Raw genomic sequence first — 24,214 nt, 5'->3', positions numbered from 1 at the left:
AGACTCTGAAAAAAGTAACTCCCTGATTAATAATCCCAAGGAGAGGGAACCGGAATGCGCTGTGTAATCTGAGTGGGGGAAATGTGGGGATTTGTTGTAATCATATATGCTCAGGCAGTTGGAGAACTGCCATACATTCTGAAGAACCAAAGAGGGGTTAAGAAGCGAAATATTATTTGACAAGTATGTCAGATGTTGGGAGTTCGCTGATTTTGAATGGGGTCATTAAAACAGGGAGATCTATGGACGTGGCGTGTTTGTATTTTCGGGATAACATTGGTCAGAGAATACGCAAGAGCTTCGGAAACATAATTCGAAATCGTGTTATTGGGAGTGAAGTACAGATTTCAATGTGTGACCAGTTACCGGAACGAAAACGGCAGAAATGTATTTCCACCATTCTTCCAGTTTGGAGATTGTGATCCCGGCGGGTCGCAGGCATCCACGCTCGTGTCGCAGCTGCTCAAAACCCCCATCAAGTGTTTCCAAGTGCACTGCATCCAGGATTGTTGGTGACACAATCTGGTGGCAATGACGTTGTGAGGGGAATACAGAGATCGTTGAAGTCGGGATATATCGGCTCAAAGATTGCAGAAGGATGGTGCAGATGCAACAGGCAGGGCCTTGGTTAATATTGTCTATGATGATCCGATCTTCCTATTGATGCAAGGATATCCTTGCGATCGAAAGTGCAATAAATGTTTGCCAGCTTCATGAGCGGGAGTTGTGTTTTTCTCTTTGAAGAAAGCAGAATGACCATGCACCTTCCCGAGTTCAGAAGGAAGTTATGACTTCATTGATGCATGCAACATTCATGCAAGGATTGACTGTGATCATGCGTCGGCCGTTCTGGACTGAGGTGATATTGAAAATAGAGCGGTTCCGCAAAGTCTTATATTTACTTCTATTTCTGATGTTTCATACTTCATATGCAAAGAGTTGGTCTGAGATTTCAGCAGAGTCACAGAACGCGTTCGAGCTGCCAACAGGGGAAACGCTGGAACAGATGGGAGTCGCATGAAACGCATTGTTTTTAAATGTTTTGAACGAGAAATAAGATCATAAATTGCACCAAGCATTCTGTTCACTCTGGTCCCAATGCCGTCACCAGGCCGATCCAGGCGGGCTAGGTGTCCTGTGGATTCTTCGCATCTGTCACTGAATGTCATCGTTTAGTTCAAAGCTGGAGGTGTTTCCCTTTGGGCCTGGTGACTCGCGAGTGATCTTACACAGTTTCTCTCTCTGGGTCCAAACAATGTCAACGCATTATGACAGACAAAATGCTGGAGGAGCTCAGTGGGTCAGGCAACATCTATGGAGGGAAAATAACAGCCGACGTTTCTGGTCAAGACCCTTCATTATCACTGGGAATAAAGGTGAGATAACCAGCATATAAACGTGGGTTGTGGAGATGGAGCAAGAGCTGGCGGGGGATAGGTGGATCCAGGGCAGATGGGGATAAAGGGCAGGTGAGGGGGGGGGATAGTGGGAATGAGGTAAAAATCTGGGGTGTAACAGGTGGAAGTAAGTAAGGACTGAAGAAAGGCTGATGGAGCCGGTGGGATAATGGAAAAAAGAGGAGAGAGTGAAGTTGTGCCGGATGTTAGAGAAATCGGTGTTCATGCCGTCAGGTTGAAGACTACCAAGATAGAACATGAGGCTTTGTTCCTCTAATCTGTGTCCAGCCTCAGCAGTAGGGAAGGACATGGACTGACATGATGGTGTAGGTACGCGAAGTGGAATTAAAATGGCTGGCCACCGCGAGATCCTGGCGGATGGATGCAATGTGCTGGACGGAGAGATTCCCCAATCTGCGCTGGGTCTCACCGATGTAGAGGAGGTGGCGCCGGCAGCGCTTGATGCAATAAATGAAACTGATTGATTCACATATGAAGGGCTAACTCACCTAGGACTGTTAAGGGCCCTGAATGGGAGGAGGGAGGAGGTGCCGGGCAGGTATAACACTCAGAGCGGTTGCAGGGATAGGTGCCTGGAGGGAGATTGTTGAGGAGGAACGAATGAACATGGGAGTAATGGAGGGAGTGAATTGTGCGCATAGCGGAGGAGGGAAAGGATGGGAAGATGTGCCTCAAGGTGGGATTCCGTTGGAGTTGGGACATGTAAACACATTTCCTGCTATTAAGAAAATGACATTGAAGTCATGACCGGGAATCGAGGGTTGTTCTCACTTCACCTACTTCAGAGAATGAAGTGGGGGAGTGACATGTCGATGAGGTGGGATGGATTTCTGATACTGACAGTCTTTTCAATTTTCCTTAAATGTAAGAATTACAGCAATTCGAGAAAACGGGTATTTCATCTGGATCTTAAGCTGTTCTCTGAACTTCATCGGTGTCATGGTATAAATAGTTGTGTTTTTGCAGTAGCTCACCTGCTGTAGCGTGAACACAACTTCTTGAATAGCAAGGCGTGAACTGTAAATCTAATTGCCCAACCAGAACATTCGATTCAAAATTAAATTAACTGTGAACAGCTCGCATAACAGTGTGAAATTGCGCGAGATAACAAACAGTAAAATGATGGGTTTCCTGCGGCTGTCCATCTCCGAGTCTTCGGGATGCCCCAAACCACCACCACTTCGGAGACGCGCGGGGTCTGCTGACGGCGGAAATGTTTCTGACGGTTAAACATTCAACAGTATAATGAGGGGGTGGGGGCGGAATGAAAGATTTCGATTGCTCCCCACACCTCCGAAACACAAACACTCCTCTCCACACCACAAAATGCGGGGTTGTTGCCAAGGCGATGCTGTTTTATGCGTACGAGGTACCATGTTGTGTTCTTTAAACAGAGGAATGTTGTCACCGTTCTGAGAACCACGCCCGCTGTTTTCTCGGTGCAATATGTAGTTTTCAGCTTTTGACAGCAGATGGCCACAAATTGATCAAATGTGAAAGTGACTCTGAACCAGACAGAACAGTCTGTTGCTGCATAAAGCAGTACAGAATGAATGTTACACACGGGGAGAAACAGCACGAAACGGAACTGGTTCGGGTGGACAATGGGAATGTGCCTAACCGTGAGATCGATGATTACGACCAGAATATCCGACCAGAAGCTGCCATGGCGACCATGTAGTGAGTGACACACTTGGAGAGACCGCACTTGTCCTGATTCATGACAACGTTCACCATGAAATTGACTTGGAAAATGGAAAGAAAGAGAAAACATGCATCAGCCTCGAAGAAATAAGACGAACAAGCCGGATACATCTGTGGCGGATTGCCTACAACAATGACGCAAAATAGAAGGTTAACTGCAACAATAACGGGCAATGTATTCTGCACAACATGAGCAGACCGCGGACAGAAACAATTCGCATTAGTAACAAATGACAAGAATCTCAGTTCTTTATCAAAGGACTTTTTCTGGGTCCTTTATGAAATTCCTTGTGTTGGGGAGCAATGTGTGAATGCACAAGTCGGTTCTGAGACGTCTGAATGGCAGGAACTGAATATTTTAAGATTACAGCTACAACGGCGCGAATACGTTGAGGTGGAGAATGGGCAGGAGTGAAACACAGGACATCAACATTAACAGAAAAAACTCTATTGCTTGTGGGGTGAAAGCACAAACGCCAAAGCGCGTCCTGTTTTTAGTGTAAACGGACGGAAGGGGCTGAATGTCAGCGGGTTATTGATTAACCGGATATCGTGAAAAACAAGCAACGCTGAAATACATTACAGAATCAACTCCTGAATCGCTATCATTATTTCATTAGCTTCGTAGGAACGATGAGAGCAAAGCAAAAGAAATGAAGTGGAAATTAGAAATTATCTCCCAGGCTGATGGATAATCAGCGATATATTGTGCACGCCAGAAGCACATTGTGCAAGGGAAAAGTTCCCTTTTCTCAGTTGTTTGTCCAAGGAACTAAAAGAGCTTGCCTGAACTCTCTGAGGAACTGGTGCGAGAGGGCGGTTTGTAGTCAGTTTCGTGCCGTTTTTCGAGAGGGCGAATAGTGCCCACGCTCAGTGTTGTTTTATAATGCGAGTTTAATTGCAAAATTAAAAAAGAAACAAATAGAAAAACAGGGAAGGAAATAAAATGTTTGAACGCGATCATGAAAGACACACATGCAGTGATATTCGCCAGTTCCATTACAGGCCACACGCTGTGGAGAAATAAAGTCTTGCTATGTCTCTGTGGCGGAAGAAATCAGCCGCATGAATAATCACACTGGAACTGAATGCAAAACAAAGAGGGACAGTGGCTCAGTGATTCTGAGATGGAGAAAGTTTAGGAGAGGCACAGAGTTTGGCAAAATTAACGGAATGAACAGATCGGCATATTCAGGTTTAACAAGGCGGCCAAAGCTTGAGTTCTTGTTGCAATAAAAGCATCGAGCAAAGTTCAAACTCACCGGGTTGTTAATCACTGACTGTTGCGACATAAATAATAAGCAGATTTAATATATGTAGTAAAATCAGTAACTTGAAGGTAATACTTACCATGAACACCAACGGCAGCGATCACAGGGTAGAATGCCTGTTGTATGTCCTGAAATACTTTTTTCGTCCGCATCATTTCACGAATTGATTCAATAGTATCAGTCGACAGCATGTCTTCACTTCCATGCAAGGCGGCAATACCAATGTTGGAAACATAACCCAAACATTATGAGGTGCCACCGAGTCGGCAGCTCCTCAAATGGAACAGGGAGGAATCCCAGGTGACATCATCAGGCTTCACTGCAATGAGCTTCAACTGCAGTCAATGAACAAACGTCACAAAGGTCTGTAACAGGGGCATCCGCCTGCAGATAGGACAGATAATTTTAAATTAAATGAGTAAAATATGAATCACATGAAAACAGAGGGAGAACAGTTGTCTCTCTTGTGTGAAAAAGGTAAAACACAGAAGGCGAATCAACAAATAACTGAAGAAATAAGAAAGACGTGAACACATATCTATCCATATTTGTTGTGGGTGTCTTCATTCACTCCACTGGAGTGAATAGCTTTGAAATTGATATTCATTTAATGAATGTGATCGAGTCCATCTTAAAAGCACGTCCATCCAGTATTTGTCATTTCCACCCTGTGAAAAAGATTCGGGCTGCCTGCTCTATCTCTGCTCCTCGCAATTTTGTAAACATATTTAAGTTCTCCTCCTAGACTCCAACGCTCCAGAGAAAACAACCCAAATTTGTCGAATATCACTTTGCAGCCCATGCCCTCTAATACGGGCAGAAACCTCATAAATCCCTTCTGTACCATTTAGCAAAGCTTCCATATCCTTCATGCAAAGAAACGAAGGGAATTACAGACAATACTGCAGGCGCGGAGTGACCAGTTTTATATACCAGCAACAGGACTTCCTGACTCTTGTACTCAATACAGCGACCAATGAAGGCACGCATGCCGCACGCCTTCCTCTTCTCAGCGATGCAAATGCAAATTAATTTCAGCGGCAGGTTGTTATATTCTGACCTCTTTGAGATAGTCTTTGCCTGGAAATTTGTGGCTGGAATATTACCTGGCACTTCCCGGCCCTTGCCTGAATTTTCTTTTCGTCTGACTGTATTCAGACTTGGGCCGCTTCACTTTACCTCTAAGTACCAATAGGGTTGAACATCAAGCAATAGAAAACGAACATCCCCTCTTCTGATCTTCTGATGGATGGAAGATCACCACTAAAGCAGTTGAAGAATGGGCAGTGGATGTTGAAACCGGATGCATTAGGCAGAAGGGCCTGCTTCCTTGCCACCTATCTCTTTCACAATGATTCTTGTGGTGTAAAAATCCAGAGGGCCCCAATAAATGCGCAGTATCTCAGCTCTGCCCGATTTCTACGGAGAGATGTTGTTTCTAATCTGAACGATACGAAGCCAACGCCGCAGGTACTCTCTTTATTGGCCCAGTCGATTACCTATTTAGCGGAAGGATACACCAGCATTCCACTCTGAAGTGACGGGGGAAAGGAAGAGGAAACTTCGTCTGTATTCTTCGATTTGAGAAAAATAGGGGTCATCTTTTTGAAGCAGGTAAGTTTGTCAGGGGGAGGGTAAAGGGAGACGGTGAGATGATTCCACTGCTCAGAGAGTACGGTCGAGGGAAATAGTTACAAGATAAGTTGTGTTCATTAAATATTGTAGTGCTCAAAACTTTTCAATTCTCTGTCATCCTCTACGTCGGAGGGCTGTGGTGGTTGGATCAGTGGATTTCTCAGTGTCTAGTAGTCCATCAGCGGTTGCCTCCGTCAACGCGTTCAGTAAGCAGCTGCAGCTGGACGCAGCTACAACAGGTGTAGTCAGTAGCGACTGTAAGAGGGAGTCTGATCTCTCAAATCCTGCAGGAGGAGCAAACGACTACCTTAAATGTCATCTCAAAACGATCAAGACGACAGAAGTAAGTGGAAGTCTTTCGATACCTCACCATACCATAGATCAGAATCTCTCCGAAGCCACACGAAAGAAAGCCTCCGCATTTGCTTTTGACATCCCAAAGTGTAACATTTCACACTTATCCGGACTGAATTCCATCTGCCACTTTATCGGACCACATTTCCCAGTGAGATAGATACGGCGGAATCATTTGTCCACGTTTCTCACTTCCCACTCTGCGGTCTTGTGTAGTCTGTAAACAGACGGATCATACTGCCTATATTTACGTACAGATACGCTGAATTAAACAACGGACAGCCCAGCACTGATTCTTGCGGCACACCATTAGTCACAGATTTCACATCAGTGAAAAACGGCTCCACCACTGTCTTTAGTTTTCTATGGATAAAGAATATTATATCCAATCTACCATGTCACCGTGGCCCCCAGATTTTGGATCATCCAGCAATGGGAGTTTGAGGAATGCTTCATGAAGTCGATATATACATACATAGCTGCTGTCCTCGCCTCACCGATAATCCAGTTCACTCCCTCAATCACACACATTCTCTTCTGTAATACATGAGAACCCCTGCAGAAAGCCACGATTTCCGCCCCGAATAAGCCTGTAACATCCTAGATGTGTGTCGACTCTATCGCAAAGTACCCTCTCCAATAATTTCCCTGCCACTGATGTAAGGCTGGCCGGCCTGATATTTTCTGGATTCCCCTGTTGCCCTTTTTCAACAATGAAAAATCTCGGACTATTTTCTTGTCCTCTGGGACGTCTGAAGTGCAGACAATGATCTCTGTCAAGGCCTCAGCAAACTCCTCGTTTGCCTCTCTGAATAGCCATTATACTCTGGGGATTTATACACCTGAATATTCGATAACAGAGTGATTGTCGCTGGGGAACACAGCATCAACACTCCAGGCGTAACAGAATCTGGGCTATTTTATACCAGAGATCTACATTTGCAGCTCATCTGAATGCAGCTAAGGCCATTTTTAGCAACAGAGAATAAATGTGGAACGCTATTGACCGGAGTGTTCAAGGACGCTGAACTTTCCGGACGCCAGTGGTCAGTAGACGGGCCACTGGAAATATCTAATATCACATTTCTGTCCGGATTCCTCACAGGAAAAATCACGATCATGAGAAAATTCTGCATTCTCTCAACTGGTAAAGCCAGCGTTGTCAGATTCGTCCTAGTTACTTTCAAATAAAATTACGGTTCCAGCGCTCAAGACAGAGACATCTGTTTCGATTCCGAGCGAGAAGGCTGCGAAAGTAATCGGCCGAGGACTTCCAAGAGCTAAGTTTTTTGTTGACTACTCGTGAATACTGGGGACGCGCAAGTTTCAAAAAGAAGACAGCCATATCCAGCGGGCAGAGTTCGGAGAGGACAGCGGAGTGAGAGGTAGCAGAGTGAATGGCTTTGGATCAATGGGCTTAGGTGTAACGGGGCGAGGAGAAGTAGCTTCTAATTGAGGAAAGGAGTAGTATGAGTGCGTTTTTCTGTGCTCGGTGTCAGATTTGGGAGGTCATGGAGTCTCCCAGCCTCACCGACGGCCACATCTGCACCCCGTGCCTTGAGCTTCAGCTCCTAAGCGTCCGCGTTAGGGAACTGGAGATGCAGCTCGATGACTTTCCTCTGGTCAGAGGGACTGAGGATGTGATAAAAAGGAGTTATAGGCAGCTGGTCACACCGGGCCCCGAGTGACAGGCACCGGGGCAACAGTCAGGAGGGGGAAGGTGAATAGTCAGGCACTAGAGAGCACCCCGTGGTTATACCCCTTGCTAATAAGTTCTGATGCTTGAGTATTGTTGGGGGAGACAGCCTACCTGGGGGAAGCAACAGTGGCATTGCCTCTGGCAAAGAGTCCGGCTGTGTGGCTCAGAAGGGTAGCGAAAAGGAGAAGAAGACAGTAGTGAGAGGGACCTCTAGAGTTCGGGGGTCAGACAGGCGATTCTGTGGACGCAGGAAGGAAACTCAGATGGTAGTTTGCCGCCCAGATGGCTGGGTCGGGGACGTTTCAGATCGTGTCGAAAATATGCTACAGTGGGGTAGGGGTGGGGGGAGAACAGCCAGAAGTCGTGGTGCATATTGGTACCAATGACGTAGGTAGGGAAAAGGATGAGGTCTCATGAAAATAAACTACAGGGAGTTCAGACGGAAGTTGAGAAACAGGACGACAAAGATTGCAATTTCAGCTTTGCGGCCTGTGCTACGTGAAAAACAAGCAACGTTGAAATACATTACCGAATCAACCGCTTAATCGCAAGCTCAACTTCATTAGCTTCGGAGGAACGAAGAGAGAAAAGAAAAAGAAAAGAAGTGGATGTTAGAAATGATTGCCCAGGCTGATGGATAATCACAAAATATTGCGCAGACAAATAACACACTGCATTACCGACACCTTCCCTTTTCTGAATTGTTTCTCCAAGAAAATAAAAGAGCTTGCCTGAACTCTCTGAGGAACTTGTGCGAGAGAGCGGTTTATGGTCAGTTTCGTGCCGTTTTTCGAGAGTGCGAACAGTGTTCAAGCTCAATTTTGTTTTATAATGCGAGTGGCATTACAAAATTAAAAACAAATAGAAAAACTGGCAAGGAAATAAAATGTTTGCACGTAATCATGAAAGATTTTCATGCCGTGATATTCGCCAGTTACATTACAGGGCATACACTGCGGAGAAATAAAGTCTTCCAATGTCTCTGTGGCGTAAGAAATAAACCGTCTGAACAATCGCACTGGAACTGAATGAAAAACAAAGAGGGGCAGTGGCGCGGAGATTCTGAGATGGAGAAAGTTTAGGAGAGAATCAGAGGTTGGCAAAATTAACAGAATGAACAAATTGGCAAGTGCAGATTTACCACGGCCACAAAATCTTGAGCTGTTGTTGCAATAAAAAAACATCGAGGAAAGTTCAAACTTACCGGATCGTTAATCACTGACTGTTGCGAAATAAATAGCAAACAAATTTAAATATAAGCAGTAAAATCAGTAAATTGACATTAATACTTAACAATAATACCAGCAGCAGCGAGCAGATGGTAGAATATCTGTTGTATGTCTTGAAATACTTCTTTCGTCCCCATCACTTCACGAATTGCTTCAATAATGTCAGTCGACAGCATGTCTTCACCTCCATGCAAGGCGGCAGTACCTATGTTGGATACATGACCCAAACCGTGTGAGGCGCCACCCAAGCGGTAGCTCCTTAAATGGAACAGAGAGGAATCCCAGGTGACATCATCAGGCTTCACTGCAATGAGCTTCAACTGCAGTCAATGAACAAACGTCACAAAGGTCTGTAACAGGGGCATCCACCTGCAGACAGCATACATAATTTTAAATTAAATTATTGAAATATGAATCAAAAGAAAGGAGAGGGAGAACAGTTACTTTCTTTACTTGAGAAAATTTGAAACACAAAAGGCGAATCAACATATACTGAAGAAATTTCAAAAAAGTGAACAGATAGATATCCAGATCTGTTGCTGATGTCTCGATTAAAAAGTTATGAAATTGATTTTCATTTAAACAATGTGATGGAGGGTCAGACGAGGTAGGAAAGATTCACAAGGAACTTGTTGGGTGTGGTGGGTTTGTTTTTCGGAGTACCGGGATAGGCTGGGAATGTTTTCACTGAGGGCCGAGGGGTGACCAGATTGAGGAATGTAAAATCATGAGGTGCGCAGTTAAGGTGGATGCTCACAATCTTTTTGCCAGGGAAGGGACTACGTAGCTGGAGGACATTGGATTAGTGTGACAGAGGGAAGGTTAAAAGGGAATCTGAACGACATGTTATCATACAGACCGTGGTGGGCGGGTGAAGGAGTGGTAGCGGCGAGTACAATTGCAACGTTTGGATTGTTTGAATTTACAGAAGGCATTTGAACAGGTACGTGGATGGGAAGATGCAGAGGGATTTGAAGCAAACACGGGCAAGTGGGAGGAGATTAGGTGGGCAATCCGGTCGGTATTGACTTGTTAGGTTAAAGTACCTGTTTCCGTGTTGTTTAGCACCATGCCTTTGTGATTCTTTGCTCTACAACGTTTGTACTTCTCAAAATGGGGAATCACGTTGATGAAGCCAATAGAAAAGCTAATTATCGCTTTCGTGAACACGTCCGGGATTTTCATTCCCTGAATCTTCCATAGACCGACAAAGAACAAAACGTACAATTGTCGAATAAACTTGCCACATCCATTCATTTGACAGGGTCTGCCGTGAGACCTCACAGAACAGGTTTCAGACTCCATCTGTGTGGACTGCACAATGAATGGCAGTTTCTGCATTACCTGATGAAGGAGGAGGTGTTGCAGGTTGGCTCCACATATGCAGGAATTCTGCAGACTGAGTGAGAGACCGGGTCTGAACATTCGGGGATATCACAACGGTTAGTAGATCACTTCTCACTGGTTCACAGCGGGACTGGGCGAGCAACAGGTCACCAACACTCTGTCCTTACACCTCGGACTGAATCCTGGCGTTTCCATGTCCATTAGTCCATCGTCGTTTGCCATCTTCTGTTCAGATGTAGACTTGCTTCCGGAAACGGAGTAACCGGGCCTGGCGACACCGAAGGTGTCCATCAGGCCCCGACCCCGAGAGCTTTTCTGAAGGAATGAAAACGTGTGTTTAAGGTCCTACCCCGATGTAGATACAGATTCAATGTGGTGTCTCCTCCACTGTGATCTGACCTGCTGAACGTGCAGCACATCCGCCTTCCCAGCGGAAGCTGCTCCCAACATTTTAAGGAACTCCACCCAAATGTTAAGGAGACCGTTTGCAGAAATAAATCACAGACAGGACACATGAAATAAACCGTAACGTGAAACTAAAAGGCGACATTTCGTTTCGTTGCCCACGAGGGCGGAGTGACCGAGGTAAAGGCGGCGCGGGACACTGCTCGAAGCCGACGCGCATAAAACGCGTGTGTTTGAATCAGTTGAGACAGTTGTGGTTGAGGGAGTGAGCGACAGAACAGAAGCAAAGCCACATTGGTAAAACGACCGTGATAGGACTCGAACCTGCAATCTTCTGAAGATGTCGCATCAAACACTGAAGTCAGACGCCTTATCCATCAGGCCACATGTTCGCACTTTGTTGGACATGCCAAGAGAAAGATCTGAGAAACCTGCTGGGGCCGATGTCCCACGGGAGAGTGAGAAGGAGGGTCGCATTTCTGAATCACAGAAGGAATTCACAGCTGTCAAGAGTTTCCACATCGGAATGATCGCGCGATGGAGCTGTATGTACTAACACACTGAACAGAGTTTTCACCCCGGTTGGGAAGTTAGAAAGTTCACTTTTTCTGCCAAACCCCTTTCCGCTGACAGATACAATGCGGTCAGGCTGACTCAGTGAGATGTCTGGAGTGAGATGTTTCGGGATCGTAATTAATTGTGAGTGGTGCAGAACACTGGACGCAGACATAACTTTCCCTTTTCCGTGGGTCATCTGTCGCAACACGCGGTTCCTCTCATCACCATTCCCAGTGCTGTGTGTCATCCGACGGAGCTGACCAAAGAAAGAGTATATAAAGCTGTGCAGCACCAAGAACAGTCACGAACTGGAACTCCTTTGTGACAGAAGTAACTGAAGTAAAAACAACCAGAATGTGAAGCAGAATATGTATAATTATGCAACTTCGTTACAAATCCTAAGAACACTGATAAATTATTAAGGATCTGGAAATTTCAGTCTCTCGCTTCTCACACAGAAGGGATGCAACGGACGAAATTATATCCAGATCTGGTTGAGAACCAGAAGTCAGACTGCAGTGGGTTTTCCTGCGTCAATTCCAGGGGAATGTGCTCCCGAAGTTGAACACATTCAAACCATCAGCCACCTCCCCCGCTGGATGCGATTTCATGCCGGTTGCATCCAGCTCCCTTCTGTTTCCACCTCGTTAAATAGACAAAAAAACAATTGTTTTCCATGCCCGTACCACCTGAGCAAGTTGTAAAACCCCGGCTATTGATTAGGTTTTTTTTCTATTTTAGTTCACCTGTGAGGAAATCTGAATCTGCGGTAAAATCAAACGTAAAGAGTGTAGTTGGCGGGAGAAGGGTTAGAGGTGGTGCAAATGAAGGCGCCGAAGCGTTCAGTAAATCAGGCGGAGTTGTCCCTGCGGAGAATACGTTCCTCGATGCGGTAATACAACTTTTGTACGCAGACGGCGCAGTGAATCTCAAGAAACGATCAGCATCTGAAGCAATTCCCTCACCAGCAGACGAACAAGAGAAGTTGATGCAAGCAGTATCTCATTATTTCAGCCGTGGGACGGTGTGAAGGCTCCGTGGCTTAACTGGTCAAAGAGCCTGCCTTGTAAACAGGAGATCCTGGGTTCGACTCCCAGCGTAGCCTTTTATTTAAGGGGTGAGTGACATGTGATGAAGGTGGGTTCCATGCAAATCCGCCAATCACGCACCTCCAAATATAAAACAAAAGTGCAACAGAACAAATAAAAAGCCTCCAAAACTTTACAGGTCTGTTGTGTCTGCGGAGCAAGAAATAGGACGAGCTGTTCAACCAGATGACGTCTCCGATGACCTTGTTTTCCGATTCCTTGCGTTTTTGAGGCATGGTGTTAGTTTAGCGGGACAATAGTTTGCAAACGCGGCCGTGTCCTGATTTGTGACCTTGCCCTGGTCCTGTTGGCAAACGATTCTACCCAGTATTGCACAGGTCTTTTTGACTCGAACTACCTCCAGTTTGCTGTGTACTTCAAGGCACGGTAGAAGCAGCGCTACCGATATGAGTTGGAATGCAGATAGATATTGCATACTTCTACACCCATTTGTTTCGTATAAATATGGGTCACGATCAATACCTGTCCACAATTTCCCCCAACAACTCAGGACTACCCTTCAGCCCTTCAGGAGATCATTGACCCTGGCACCAATGCACGGTCATCGTCACGGTGATTTGTGATTTTTTTTTAGATTTTGTACTGCAAAACATTTCCCAATGCATTTTAATATTGCAACAGGTAAACTTGGGTGCAGTAGGTTTGAACCCACTGGCAGTGGTGGGATTCGAACCCACGCCTCCGTGGATACTGGAGCCTTAATCCAGTGCCTAAGACCGCTCGGCCACACTACCACACAACGAAGTTATTTTTCGTTCATTAAATAACAACGCTAATTGGTTGAACATGTTAATCTTGAATGTTCTGCACCCTCCGTGTTTAATTAGAAACTATTTGTCCCAAGTACATTGTTTAAGGCTTTATGCGGCTTCCGGTTTTCCAATCCATCCAAAATCTCTTCAAAGTGGGCCGGAGACAAAAGTGGTAAACGGTTGTCACGGCAGACAGCAAGCTGGCAAACCACGATGTTTTTTCCCAGACATCAGTGCAGTGACGTTCATTTTCATGAGTACTCTCAGTATCGACATGGGTCAAAAGGGTTCAACTCAGACATTTCCAGCGGATGAAAAGAGTGACCTCACCACCGCTGTTACCTTCAGAGAGACATGGTCATGTACATCAAGATGTTCATTAAGTGTGCTCTTAATTTTATCATCGAAATGAAGCAATCACAGCTTCCGCAGCTTAAAATTGCAAATGAAATCACTCATATTGGCAGCGATTCCAGAAAATCTCTTATGGACCCTCTCTGGGTTATTCACAACCGTTCTATTGTGTGCGAACACATGTACAGAAACGTCCGATATTGACCGTATCTTCATGAAGTCTTTATGATTTAACGACGGTTACACGCCGTTGCCTTTACTGCAATCAGCAAAACATGCACCACACCAGAAACAGTTCCGTCTGTACTGTTCTACCGTTTGCCCTCTCAGTCTGAGTTTTTAGTTCAAAGAAGTAATAAAGCTTACCATTTTGAAACGGAGATTCTGCGGGGATTGGGAACCACATAAACTGTGCGCTTGAATATTGTGAGGAGACAGGTTATAGAATTACAGAAGACAAATGTGTAGATTTTTCGTCATAACATGTTTGAATTACAATGAACAGAACAACAGAACTGTCAAAACTTATCAACACTGCAACATTAACGAAATGGAAGAAGTTGATCAAAACTCAAGACAACCAAAAATATAAAACATTGACCTGGACACAAATATCCGTGCATATCGGAAAGACCGACAAGCACCCAGACGCTCAGTCATTTAACTCTGCATTCCAGCCAACCTCGTAATCATAACAGCCCCCTTATTGTCAAATATTTATCACCCCCGTCTTTGAAATAATCAAAGGCTCAGTATCCGCAGCAATTTTGCCGAGACGTTCCACAGACTCGGACGCTCTGAGAGAAAATAATCATCTCCTTCCCGTGATTAAGTGAACGATTCGATTATTTCAATCCATGAACTGGATTTCCAGATTATACAACATCAGGTGGTGTCATCACCTACCCGAGTTCTGACCTTGTTTAATCGTAGTAGCGTATTCGAACAAAATACTGACTCTGGTGGGACTCGAAACCACAACCTTTGAATTGCTTCAATAACGCATTATTAGAAGTTCATCACTGTATCCATTGCGCTACAGAGCATACAGGCACCCTCTTTGATGCACATGGCAAAAGCTACTGAAGAGAACATCGCATTTCGTCAAACGCAGACTTGCGTCCGCTTTCTTTTCTTCTTTCACTGAAGAAGCGACAAAACCATATTGCAGCGCCGGATTCCTCTATAGTATTTTGGAAACAATGAGAAGACACAAATTTCTGATGACGCAGCAGCATTTTTGAGTCGACGTGGAGGAGATAAGCGTGCGTTTCTCCTCTTGCAGAGGGCGCTGCACAGTAAATCTTCTCCAGCATCGCTGAGAAAATAACTGATATCGACTGGATTGCGAGCAAAATCAGGAACATGCTTGCCAAGCCCACGCTATGAAGGAATACCCTCAAAGCCGTGCTTGAAATCACAGCACCATTCAGTTGCAAAGCAACAAGTGGTTCTGTTTGAAATAAATTCGCACGATAGAAGTCCAAAGCGTTGTTTATTGCTTGACCGAGCCCAGACGTATTGGATCCGGGTTCAATACTCACCCCGTCCTGTCTGGATGCGGTGTGCAGTTGCACCTATGACTGTGTGTGTTTCCTGCACGTTCACCGCCTTCCTCCCATGTCCCAAGGACACGAAGGCTGGTAGCTTAATTGTCACCGTGACATGTCCACAGTGTGTCGGTGACGGATAGAATCTGGAGATAATTGAGAGGAATATGGGAAGAATAAGTAAAGATTGGCGTATGTTGGTGGTGAATGTTTCTTGGGGTCTCGGTGGACTGAAAAACCTGCTTTCCTGCTATATCCCTCGATGTCTCCTTGCATGTACCGCAGTATGGCTCATGTTTATGCGGCCCATTTTATTTTCTAAGCATCGCAGTCGGTTGATAATATTTCCGAAAAACACCGAGGAGCCATTAAATGATGAACGAGCATCATCAGTGGAATAATGACTGAAATCACAATTCTTGTCCAATTTCCATTACAATGCTTATTGTTCATGTTGAAAAATATGAACATAAATTGGTTAGAATATAGACTCTTGATCGAGTGTAGAATTAAGACAAGATAAGCTAAGCTAAGATGTATTTATTTATTAGTCACATTTACATCGAAACACAGTCAAATTCTTCTTTTTGCGTTACTGAGAATGTGCTGGGGACAGCCCGAAAATGTTGCCACTCTTCCTGCGCCATCATAATATGCCCACGGCTCCTAACCTTTCCGTCTTTGGAATTATGCTAAAAGAAAAGTAAAACGGAAATATGATCTGTGAAGGGAGAAGAAATTAACTGTTCAGAAATCCCACACGTTATCCACACGTGGAAACTCGCGGTCTTTGACCAACAGAGCAATCCGGCATTCTCTGGTGGACTTTCAGAGTCAGAAACCCGCAATGTTTCATTTTGTTTGTTTGGTTATTTTCATTCTTTGTCTGCCATAGGATCCATGTGATTCCAATTACAAACATAAGTTCCATATAATATAAATTCCATCGAAAATGCATGTTGTGTTCCCACATTCACCAAGGTAGACACCATTTCAAACTCTCACCTCTTTCAGCGTCACCAAAAGAGTTGAATGTCGGGGAGAAAACCTAAGTTCATCATCCCTGTGTGGGCTCGAACCAACAACTTTCCAGTTAACAGCCGAACGTGCTGGCCGATTGCGCCACAGAAACAGCTGCTGTCAATGCTCATCGACCGATTCTATCACGGTGCAGCGACACAAATCGAAAACTTGATTCCCCTTCCTATTCTGCGCTTTCCCTGTTAATTGATTGCACGATGTTTCTGGACATTAACAACGCTTTCCAATTGATGGATTAGAATTAATTAGAATTAACAATTTAATTTATCGTGTGGTGGGCTCTCAACCAATCTTCGATATTTCAAGGCGTCGCCTTCGTCGGTTCTCTGCAGTTTTCATAATTTCACGATTTGGTAACATTTGTTTTCAGAGAATCATTTTCTCGTGTTGCCAGCAGAGCTGTAAAGCAACACGGCGAAATTTAAAATGAAAAGTGAGACGAAAAAGTAAAGGGAAGTGTAAGAGACGGTCCATGTGAAGGTGGAACCAGGTAGAAATTGGCAGAAATAGGAATGAATGTTTTGAGCTCTGTGGCAGGAAGCAGAACCAATGTACTGAAAGAGAGAGGAGATGGGGGTCGAGTTATCTAAAACAGGTCTTTATTCTCCTCAGCGATCACAGGCCTTTCGGCCCAATACGTCCATGCTAACGAAGTAACCGGCCATATCAAGTCAAATTTGCCTGAGTTGGGCCCATGTTCCTCGAAACCTTTCCTCCATGGATGTATTTTTAATTTGTACTTGCACCCGTCTCTCCACCCCATCGGGTAGCCCATTCCATTAAGAAATTCACCATTGTGTGAACAATTTGTCCATAAGATCTCCCTTCAACCTTTCCACTGTCACCTGATAATTATGCCCTTATTTTGCAGTCTATCCTACCCAAAAAAAAGAGAGGGTAATAATCCAAATAATCTATGCCCTTTATGATTTCATAAACCTCCATGAAGTCATTCCTCAGCCTCCGTTGCTCTAGCGGAAAAAGCCCCAGCTTATCTAGTCTCTCCCGAAAAGTGAAGCTGTCCAGTTAGGGCAATATCCTTGTGAATATTTTCTTCACCCTCCACAGGGTAACGACATCTTCCCTGCAGCGAGTCGGCCAGACTGGCACACAAGTCTCCACGTTTAGTATCACCAACGTCACGTGCAGCTCTAACGTGACGTCTGAACTTAGTACCCAGTGTCCTGACTGAGGAGAACAAGCGTAAAAAACATCGTTTCCACCAACCTGTCTGTCTGTGTTGTCAAATTCCGGAAACTATGCTCTTATACTCCGAGGTCTCTGTCTTCTACAACAGTGCACAGGGACCTCCCATTTACTGTGTAAGTCCTACCCTGGTTTCCCATCACAAAATGCTTGTCCCAATTAAATTCCATTGGTCATTCCTTGGCCCACATTCCCAGTTGATCGAGGTCCTGTTGTGGTCTCAGATAACGTTCTTCATTAACTCACCAATATTGGTTTATCCCGCACAAGTAATAAAAATGCCACCTTAATTTTCATCTCTATCGCCAATATAGATGTGACAGAAAACGGACACGGCACAGATCCATGCGGAACGCCACCGGTCACAGGCTTCCAATGAAAAGGGAACACTCCAGCACCGGACACCGACTTCCAGCAACACACAAAATTAGCATCCAATTGACTCGTTCTCACTGAGTGTCATGTGATCCAATCTTCCTGCACACCCTACCACGCGGGACATTTTCAAATGCCTTGGTAAAATCCATGGTCCTCAAATATAAACGCCCTGGCCTTGTAGTTCTTCGTGGTCATCTCTTAAAACATCAATCAAATTCGTCAGGCAGCTACCTCGGCACAAAGCCGTGCTGGCAATCCCTGTTGAGTCCTTGTCTTCACAAATGCAGGTAGATCCTGCCTCTCGGAATTCCTTCAAGTAACTTTTCCATCATAAGTCACTTCACCGGTTTGTAGTTCCCTGGCTTGCCCTTGCAGCCCTTATGAAGTAAAGGTGCAAGATTAGGCACCATCTCGCATTCCGTTAATTTAACCTGGTTAACGATGTTACAAAAATCACTGCGAGCGTCCCATAAATTTCTTCCCTGCCTTTCCTCAGTATCATAGGCGACCCGTTGTCAGGTCCGGTGAATTAAACTCCATTGTGCGCTTTAAGACGCCCAGTGTCTCCACCTTTGTCATGTGGATGTGATTGAAAATATCACGATCAGCTTTCGAAACGCCCTAGCTTCCATAAACTTCTCCATGCTAAATGCAGAAGAGAGATATCCATTTAAGATCTCACCCACCTCTCCTCTGAGTCCACACCTCACTGATCATTAAATGGACATTCTCGCCCTTGTTGCATTTTGCTCTTAAAATCCACAGAATATTTCAGGATTCTCCTTGACCTCATCACCAAATCTATGTTTTTGCCCCCTTTTGCTCTCCTGATTTCCCTTTCAAAGTGTACTCCCACATTCCTTATACCTCTACAGCGATTCGCTTCATCCCAGCTGCTGAGACCTCATTCATTTTCCTGAGCTTTCTTAATTCTCCTCATCAACTAACGATCCCCATTTCTGATAGCCTTGCCCTACACTCGAATAGGAATTGTTAGCTTGATTTCTTCGTCTGTATCATTCAACCATCTGTGACAGTCGCTTGTTTATTTTCCCTCTGGGACTGGAGCACATGGCCAGCATCATCGACTGGATTGCTTTGCTGATCTGCGTTTCCCAACTCCGACCTTCTTTTGTCTGGGGTCTTTTGTCAATTTTCTCACCCCTAACTGCACGTATTCACACATTGACCAGATAACTTTGTTCACAGCCAACCCCCAGATCAAAGTTCATCTCTAGGGTATCGACCAGAAATGTCATCTATCCTTTGCCCTTTCTCAAATGCTGCTTGACCCGTTGTGTTCCTCCAGCAGTTTGTTTTGTCCGCAACGTCAACCCGGCTTTACCTTGTCGGTGACAACCCACTCCCAATCTCTCACTGCAGAAACTTTCTTGGCCTCCTTTTCAGTTCTGTCGACGGATATCGGGTCCTTAACACTGACTCTGTTCGTCTTGCCGCAGATCCGGCTGATCAGCCGAGCATTTCCAGTATTTTCTGTGTCTGACACTGTGACAGAGCGGACGGGCAGCGCGATTTTGGTCAGCGGAGCGTCAATAAGTAAGTCACACCGGATTCAGAGGGGTTGACAGTGCAGAAAGCGCACAGATCATGTGTGAGGCCGTGATCGTATAGTGGTTAGCACACTGCGTTGTGGCCGCAGAAACCACTGTTCGAATCCGAGTCACGGCAGATCGTCGTTTATACATTCGGCATTCAACGCTCTCATTTTGCTGAATTTATCAAAGCGTGTTCAGATTCCCGTGCCACCAGTAGTTTTCCCCTCGGCACATGAAGTCAATCGCCGCATTTCGAGCTTGATTTTCCTGACAGATCAGCAGAGACGAGAATGTAAACGGGGTCTCTGGGTATTTATAATCAATAAACCAACACAGATCGTTGTACGGGCCCGTGGAGTGCACGAGCCAGAACCAGCCGGATCGCCTCAGCAATGGCGCAGGATCGCTGCTCTCTAATCCAGCCACTGCCGGAGGAGAGCTGTCGTTCTCCGCATCAGCCGTGCCTGGGAGCCGCCTGACTATCTTTATTGAACGGGTCCATATTACTGCCGATCACACAGTGACTCGAGACCCGTCTCTTCACAGACACGCTCCGATAAAACTATTTAGCTGAGACAGTGCCGACTGGTAAAGCTTTTCTCGTTCTCTTCCCATTAATAACTCATCCTGTTTCTCACCTTTGTTCATGTAAAGTGCCCATTCCTGCAGACTGCAAAGCTGCTTGGATCGGCCTGCTGGCAAATATCCTCAAAGTGGATGTCAATGAGGATGTGTGACATCAAAGAACGGGGCCGAAACATAAGACGAATACCATTGTCAGTCGCAGTTCTGGGTGGAGGAAAAGAACAGAATATTTACATATTCATCCGTCTGTCTCATTCTTTTCTCTCTGTTACTGACTGCTGATATCCATCCCCAGCCAACTCACCAACTCTCGGTGATGTGAACATCCAGTTATTGCCCGGTATCTCCGAGATTCTGAGGTCCCGGCATGTCTTTGAGTCCTGGTCTGTCGCTAGGTCCTGGTTGTTGGCACACGCTCAACCTCCACACATTTCCTGTGAGCGTTGGACCCACTGCTAGTCAGTCTGTCCTCAGAACTGCCTGTGTTGTTCACTGGCCAGTAACTGTTGGTATTTCCCCGTCCGGCCTCCTGTTCCCTGTAGCATCAGCCGGTACACCAAACCCTCGCTATCCCACCGCTACATCATTCGTAAGCGTAGATTTAGTCACTGACTCTGTTTTTAATGTGTCTGGTTATTTTGTGGGACAATATTGATGCTTACAAGCTGCGTGTCAGAAATAGAAAGACAGATTTCTTGATATCTGAGAGACAGGAAGGAATCAATGGCGCAGAATGAATAACAACGAGTGAAGGAGAGATAGAAGGGTGTAGGGAGATATGCAGCCATGGACGGAATAGGAAGGCGGAGCAGAGAAGTGAGAGTGAGTGAGAGAGTGAGAGTGAGGGAAAGAGAGAGAGAGGTAGTGTAGACGGGGAGATGAGGAATTTGCTTGTGAGGAAAAGACTGGAAGGTGACAAAAAGTAGAATCAATTGGAGCACGATCAGGCTGGTCGTCCCGAGCTCGCTCCTACATTCCACAAGATCCTGTTTGGTCCAATTCAAGACAGTTTTCTGCTTTTCCCCATGTTCAATGCATCCTTATATTTGCAGAATTCGAACTGTCTCTGTGATAACTGCAGTCACTGACGGAGTCTTCACAGCGGTCACATGGGAGACCATCTGAATCGAGGTGTTTTTCCTTCCTTCAGTCCAAAATAACTGTCTCCTTCAGGAAGTGAGAGAATAAAACAGAGAGCGTGATACAAACATAGTTGGAGTGAAGGAGTTTATGGGAAACAAAGTGAGAGAGCTACAGAGATAGAGGGAGAGCAAACACGATGGGCAGCATTTTGGTTTCATACCAGTTGTGCGGAATTGAACTGAATCAAGAGTTCCTGACTTCAGAGCAACCATTATGGCCGCTGTTCCAAGGTGAATGGGAGCGACAAAAAGACTCAATCGCCTCACTACCTGAAGCAGGATCCAAAATTATGGTCCTGCCCAGGATCGAACTACACTACAGAAACCGCTACACTACAGAAACCACGCCGTCCTAAGACAACATTTACATAGAAAATGGAATCCGCAGCAAGTTGAAAATAAAACAGGAGGAGGGAGTTCAGTGAAGCCGGTCCGTTCTTGGAGGAAGCCAAAGCTGGAGAAAGGTTTCAACCTTTTTCCACCGGTGACGGACAGTGACCCAATGACCAACATGTTTACAGTCATACCACAGAATCCGGCTTTGGCGCTGACGGTGTCATGAGGGAGCGGATCAGAGCAGCGACACAAACATGCAATATTCTTAGAGTGATTTGGGGGTCAGTTTAACACAGGAGGCCGGTGATTGAAGATCATGAAGCCGGGCTCGCTATATATAAACAGCCGGCACCTTGTACACCAGAGCTCCGAGTATCAGTGTAAATAAAACAGGGCGAAAATACTTTTTTTAAAAAGAAAGTCTGGATAACTAAGCTATCTCCGTTATTTCCGTAAGCTATTCGTTTTCTAGGTTTTCACACGGAATGCATCTCAAAGCAACCGGAGTTTCTAAGTCGGAAATTCTTAGAGGACATGAAACAGATTGCAGAACTAAAGGGTTAAAGGAGTTAAAGGCTTCCAGTCCTCAGCGAGGAAATTCTTTCAGGGGAACATGAGATTTAGGGAGATCCGTCCAATCAGAAGGGCAGGGCTGTTGGAGGGACGGACTGCAGGGAGTGTAGTGCTGGTGCAAGGACAATCCTGAGGTCTACGGCTGCCCTGTACACAGTAAGTTTGTCACGTGATTCTGGAGTAAACCATCATTTCCGTTGCAGACCAATGTTTATCTCTCAACCAACGTCGGAATAATCAATGATCAGAGTTACAGCTTGGCTACTGTTTGTGGGATCATGATGTGCATTATTTGACACCTGTGTTTCGCACATTAGAACAGTGGCAGTGATTTGAAAAGTCGTTCATGCCTAGCAGGCGATTTGCAATCTGAGGTGATGAAACGAGCTGGCTCACTATGAGCTATTCCCGTCTCCAAGCTCTCAGTTTCTCGCTCTGCTTTGCACCACTCAGTGCCTACATTCCCAGAACGCAACAGCTGCTGAACATTGAGACTGCGCACCAGCGGTATCCGGACGGAAGAAGCGGCCGTGTGTGTTCTCCATTGTGAGCCGCCCTCCGACCCGTGGGGAACGAAGCGACGTAGTGGAGTCGACGGAAGACTCGTCTGGGAGCGCGGGGAGCAGCAGCTACGCTCCCAGCGCCCCAGGTTCATTCCTCCTGTCCCACCGCCCGAGCGTCGCCGCTGCGGCTCCAGATCCGCAAGTTACGGTCTCCTCAACGGCCGTCACTGGGTCAACTGTCTCTCCAGTGACGTCTGGAGCAAAGCCCGCCCTCTGAGCTGCTGGCTGATGGGACATGCGCACTGAGTCGTCCGCTTGCTGCAGGAAAACGCGGTAGGGGATTTTCATGTCTACTGGAGCGGAGCACAAAGACGCAAATAAACAGGGAGACAGCGAATGGAGAGGAGCGGATGAAGAGGCGGACGCATACTATAAGGGTGAGGCCGGCGCCCACACAGGCAGTTGCAGGTGACGGCTTGAATTCATACTTCTCATCTGTCTCCACTGTGGAGAAACAGAGTGCAGCTGAAAGATTCTGGGAAGGGCCGGTGGAGTTCCAGGACAAATTACCATCAAAAGGAGGAGGTGCTTGAAGACAGGGCATTTTTGCACAGACAGAGGAAAACTTGCACAGACGGGCACAGCAGAGAGTGGGGTAGGCAGATACAGGCAAACACAAAGGGACGGTCAGATACATGATGAGACAGGAGCACGGACACGGACAGCGAAGCAGGCACTCCTGTAGCAATGAGTTTGGATTTTGATAACACTTTCTTGTGAATGCTGCTGATATGATGCTATGTACCTGTGATGCTGCTGGAAGTAAAATGTTCATTGCACCTGGGCATACATGTATTTGTGCACTTGCGCATGTGATAACAAAACCAGCACTGAATTTGAAAATTAATTTGAACAGAAAACCTGCCATAGAACAATACAGGGAGAGCGAGTGATATGAGATAGGCGGACTTTGTACTTGATGGACTGAGATACAGAGGGGTGAAGAACCAGGTAATTGAGAGAGATGAACACATGGTGACGAAACAGGCACGCGAAGATGCAGGAACACGCACAGACATAGGCATGCGCACTCACTGACAGAGGCAGGGTCTCTCACAGACAGAGGCAGGGACACTCAGTGACAGAGGCATGAACAATCACGGACAGAGGCATGTTCATTCACAGACAGAGGCATTGACACATTCAGGATCATGCATGGACAGAAGAAAGCATGCACAAAAGGAGAGAGAGCGCGAAAAGCAGGCAGACACAGGCATACCCAATTTGAGGGAAAAGTATCCACAGATCAGGGAAAGGGGAAACACCCCATATACAGAGGCTTGTGCACGCACACACAAATGGACAGAAAAAAACTACAAACCGTGGTAGTCACAAATAAATTCCGAAGCTGACGTTCTAAATGTCAAGAGGTGGATAACTTACAGGCAGGGCTAAGGCCACAGAGAAACATTCAGGAATATTGAGGAGCTGCAGATGCAGACACATTCA

The 24,214-nt window shown here is 45.8% G+C and overlaps 1 non-coding gene across 1 annotated transcript; it reads right to left on the bottom strand.

The window, feature by feature from the left end:
- Positions 1 to 13,381: 13,381 nt before the first annotated feature.
- On the bottom strand, positions 13,382 to 13,463 carry trnal-aag (transfer RNA leucine (anticodon AAG)). Its single transcript has one exon. It is a non-coding gene; the product is annotated as a tRNA-Leu (tRNA).
- Between the last annotated feature and the right edge of the window lie 10,751 nt (positions 13,464 to 24,214).

This window comes from Pristis pectinata, chromosome 29 (genome assembly GCF_009764475.1).
Source record: "Pristis pectinata isolate sPriPec2 chromosome 29, sPriPec2.1.pri, whole genome shotgun sequence".
In the NCBI taxonomy this organism is placed as follows: domain Eukaryota; kingdom Metazoa; phylum Chordata; class Chondrichthyes; order Rhinopristiformes; family Pristidae; genus Pristis; species Pristis pectinata.
Note: the sequence above shows the minus strand (reverse complement) of the source record. Positions and strands in the feature narration are given on the sequence as shown.